The 4,931-nt window shown below is 39.0% G+C and overlaps 1 pseudogene; it reads left to right on the top strand.

The window, feature by feature from the left end:
* Nucleotides 1-235: 235 nt before the first annotated feature.
* LOC107861809 lies at nt 236-3,978 on the top strand (annotated as a pseudogene).
* The last annotated feature ends 953 nt before the right edge of the window (nt 3,979-4,931 follow it).

The following is a 4,931-nucleotide window of genomic DNA, read 5'->3' as shown; positions in this document are numbered from 1 at the left end:
TCCATATTTTTATGAAGGGGTTGAACACCGGTCTCTAGATTTCTGCTCTTCCGATAACATCTTCAGGTAAGTCTTTCCAGGAGATGGTTGATTTTGTCAAGAAAGTGGAGGGTGTAAAGCAAGATGGTTATGCTATAGCATCAGAAAAAAGGCCCTCAGAGGAGCCAGTTTCAGTGGTTATTATTCTAGGGGTCAGAGTTCTCAGGGATACCCTGCCCTCCCCATTCAGTCAGCGATGCCGGTGTTTGTGGGTGGTCCATTAGGCGCTATCCAACCATTTTCATATTCTAGTGGTTACCTTGCTTCATCTTCATCAGCTTATCGACCTACCTTAGACCGTACATGTTACGAGTGTGCTGGAGTGGGTCACATTAGGAGGTTTTGTCCTAATGCAAGGCACTTTGGTCAGTCTAGCCAATAAAAGACTTCTGGAGCTCTTATTCTGACAGGTAGGGGAGGTAGTGGTAATGGTAGAATTCGTTCACAGGGTGGCCTTAGTGCTCCTCAGGCAGGTAGGGGTGGTAGTCATCCCCATCGAGGTGGTTATCCGCTTTGCAGAGGTGATGTTCAAACTGGTGGTAGGGCCTATATCTATGCCTTTTCAAGAAGGCTCAAGGCAGAGGCATCAGACACTGTTATTACAGGTACTATTTTTGTCTGTGACCAGATGGCCACCGTATTATTCGATCCTGGCTCTACGTTTTCATATGTGTCTACTAATTTTGTTGTGGGATTGGACATGGTGTGTATTTACTTGAATTTTTGATTTACATATCTACTCTTATTGGTGATTCTGTTGTTGTTGATAGAGTTTATCGTTCTTGTTCTGTTATGTTTATGGGGTATCAAACTTGGGCAGATTTAGTAATTCTAGACATGGTAGATTTTGATATAATTTTGGGTATGAGTTAGTTGTCCCTGTATCATGCTATATTAGATTCTTATGTTAAGACACTTACTGCAGCTATATCAGGAATGGATAGACTTGTGTGGTAGGGTAATTATAGTCCTGCTCCAATGAAACTTATTTCCTTTCTGCGTGCAAGGAGGTTAATTGGGAGAGGTTATTTGGCCTTCCTAGCATATCTTTGGGACACTTCCATAGATGTCCCATCTATTGAGTCAGTTCCTGTGGTGTGTTCTGGTATGACGCCAGACCAGGACATTGATTTCTATATTCATCCTATTACCATTCCTCCCTATAGGATGGCTCCGGCTGAGTTGAGAGAGTTAAAGGTTTAGTTGCAAGATTTGTTAAATAAGGGATTTATCCATCCAAGTGCCTCTCCATGGGGTGATCCTGTCTTATTTGTAAGGAAGAAGGATGGTAGTCTTTGTATATGTATAGATTACAGGTAATTGAACAAAGTCACGATTCGTAACAAGTATCCTTTGCCCCGTATAGATGATTTATTTGACTAGTTTCAGGGTGTTCTCTAAGATTTATTTGAGGTCTGGGTATCATCAGCTCAAGATTCAACCTGATGATATTTCTAAGACTGCATTCCGAACCAGGTATGGGCACTATGAGTTTCTTGTGATGTCTTTTAGGCTAACTAATGCCCCAGTTGCTTTTATGAGTTTGATGAATGGGATATTTAAACCCTAAATGGATTCTTTCGTGATTGTCTTTATTGATGATATTCTAGTTTACTCCAAGAGTAAGGAGGAGTATGGGAATCACTTAAGGATTATTTTAGGTTTATTAAAAGAGAAAAAACTTTATGCAAAGTTTTCTAAGTGTAAGTTTTGGTTGGCTTTCGTACCCTTTTTGGGGCATGTGTTTTCGAAGAAAGGACTACTGGTAGACCCACATAAGATTGAAATGGTTAAGAATTAGGCTAGGCCTACTTCAGTGATGGAGGTTCATAGCTTTGTTGGCTTAACAAGTTATTATCGCAGGTTCGTGAAGGGGTTTGCTTCTATTTCTACTCATATGACGCGGTTGACTCAGAAGGATATACCTTTTATTTGGTCTGATGAGTGTGAGGAGAGCTTTCAAAAGCTCAAGACCTTGTTGACTACCACTCCTATTCTTTCTTTACCAGTAGAGGGTAGGGATTTTATTATTTATTGTGATGTCTCACGTTCTGGATTAGGTGTTGTATTGATGCAGGAAAGGAATGTCATTGCTTATGCTTCGAGGCAATTAAAGCCCAATGAGAAGAATTATCCCACTCACGATTTAAAGTTAGCTGCTGTGGTTTTTGCTCTTAAGATATGGAGGCATTACTTGTATGGGGCTTGTTGTGAAGTGTTTACTGATCACTGTAGTTTACAGTATGTGTTCACACAGAGGGATTTGAATTTGAGACAACGTAGATGGATGGAATTGCTTAAAGATTATGATATAACCATTCTCTACTATCCGGGGAAGGCTAATGTGGTCGTTGATGCACTGAGTAGGAAGTCGGCAAGTATGGGTAGTTTGGTTTATTTGAATGCTAGCAGGTGTCCATTGGCTAGAGAGATTCAGACTCTAGCTAAAACTTGAGGTGACTGAAAGATGAGGGATTCTATCCAGCATTGAGGCAAGGTCCACATTTCTTGGTCAAATCAAGGCTAAATAATTTGAGGATGTTAAGTTAAGAAAAATTCATTATAAGGTTTTATAGGGTGAGGCCAAGGAGTCCATTCTTGATGGTGATGGTGTGTTGCGGATTAAGGGGCGAGTTTGTGTACCTCATGTTGATGACTTGATTCCTACTATTCTAGCTGAGGCTCATTGCTCAAAATATTCTATACATCCTTGTGCAACCAAGATGTATCATGATTTGAGGCATCATTACTATTGGGGTCAGATGAAGCGTGACATAGTTGATTTTATTAATAAATGTCAGAGTTGCCAGTAGATAAAAGTACGAGCATCAGAATCGTGGTGGTACTCTTCAAAGGATGCCCATTCCTGAATAGAAATGGGAGAGGATATCTATGGATTTTGTTGTTAGTCTTCCCAAGACTTTGGGGAAGTATGATTCTATATGGGTTTTTGTGGATAGGTTGACCAAGTCTGCATATTTCATTCTAGTTCAGGTGACTTATAATGCAAAAAAGTTGGCTAAGATTTATCTTAAGGAGATTGTTCGATTGCATGGGGTCCTAGTTTTTATTATCTCGGATAGGGGTACTCAATTTACCACTACCTTTTTGAAAAAGTTACATGAGGAGTTGGGCACAAGGTCGGACCTTAGTACAACTTTTCACCCTCAAACCAATGAGCAGTCCGAGTAGACAATTCAGGTCTTGGAGGATATGATCCGTGCATGTGTGATGGATTTTGGAGGTCATTAGGATCAGTTCCCACCTTTGGCCGAGTTTGCATATAATAATAGTTATCATTCGAGTATTGACAGGCACCGTTTGAGGCATTGTACGGAAGGACGTATAGATCTCCCATTAAGTGGTTGGATACTTTTAAGGTGAGACCGTAGGGTATGGATTTGTTGAGGGAATCATTGGAGAAGGTTAGGTTCATTCAGGAAAAGCTTATAGCGGCTCAAAGCAGACTAAAAGAGTATGCGGATCGCAAGGTTATAGATATGCACTTTATGGAGGGTGAGCAAGTGTTTCTGAAGGTATCACCTATGAAGGGTGTCATGAGTTTTGGGAAGGGAGGTAAGGTTAGTCCTAGATATATTGGACCATTTGAGATTCTTTAGCGTGTGGGGCCAGTGGCCTATAGATTATCTTTGCCTATGATTTTATTGGGAGTTTACCCTGTGTTTTATGTATCGATACTAAAGAAGTTTCATGGTGATGGTAACTACATAATTCATTGGGATTCGATCTTGATAGATGAAAACCTCTCTTATGATGAGGAACCTGTGGTTATTCTTGATAGAGAAGTTGAGGACTAAGGAGATTGCATCCGTGAAGGTCCAGTGGAAGAATCGTCCTATTGAGGAGACCACTTGGGAGATCGAAGCAGACATGCGTAGCAAGTATCCACATCATTTTGTTGGTTTAGGTAATTCCTGATTTTCCCTTCCGGTCTTGTGTTTGCCTGTTCGGGGACGAATAGTTGTTTAATTGGTATCTGATGTAACGACCCTCCCGATCGTTTGTAAAATTTTCTCATCTTCTTTATTTTAGCGCTCTCTCATAATTTGTATACGTGGATTATGATTCATGGAATGAATAGTACCAATTCGTGAGGTATTGCGAAGTGAGTTAAATCATTACTTGGTTATTGAGTTTTAAGAAAGTTAAGTTTAAAAATTTATTAAAAAAAATTGTGGATACTTTAGATAAATAATTTATGTAGTGATGATGGGTCAAATTGTAATTTTTCCATCTCAAAGAAGCCACGTTAAGATTAATTGGAGTTAATAGGTTTAACTCCTTAAAGTCATAATAGAGGAAAACAAAAACGCAGACGCCAAAGTGGGGGAGAACGTGAACGGCCATTAAGTATCAAGGTGAGAACTTCAACTTATTTTCAACAATTCTTTATCACTATGTTAGAATAATAGTGTTGGTGATTTCCTCGTGCTAAAAATTTGATGTGGGTTGGTGGGTTATTCTTGCCAATTATAATAGTGAGATGATAGTTAGAATTATAGTAGTACATATTAATTAACTGGTACGAAAAGTATACTACTAGAATGAATTCGGCTTGAGGAGTATTATAAGCTAATGATATCGCCATTAATGAGAGAAATAATAAATTAATGGCTAAGAGAGGTGGGAACATGATTTCCTATTTAACCAAGTGCTACAGTTGGTGAAATTTCCTTTTAAGCTTTGGAATTTTGCACAGTTATAGATAATTATAATTTGGAGGACTTCAGGTATTTGGTTAGGATTCATAGATTAAGAATTCTTGGTTTGAGGGCTGAATAATGATCCATTTTAATTTAAATTTGACATACTAGTTCGTATTCTTATAGAGATTATATGTTTGAACAGATTTAAAACACTCGGAGGTTTTA

This window comes from Capsicum annuum, chromosome 1 (genome assembly GCF_002878395.1).
Source record: "Capsicum annuum cultivar UCD-10X-F1 chromosome 1, UCD10Xv1.1, whole genome shotgun sequence".
In the NCBI taxonomy this organism is placed as follows: Eukaryota; Viridiplantae; Streptophyta; class Magnoliopsida; order Solanales; family Solanaceae; genus Capsicum; species Capsicum annuum.
This window is presented reverse-complemented; position numbering and strand designations above follow the sequence as displayed.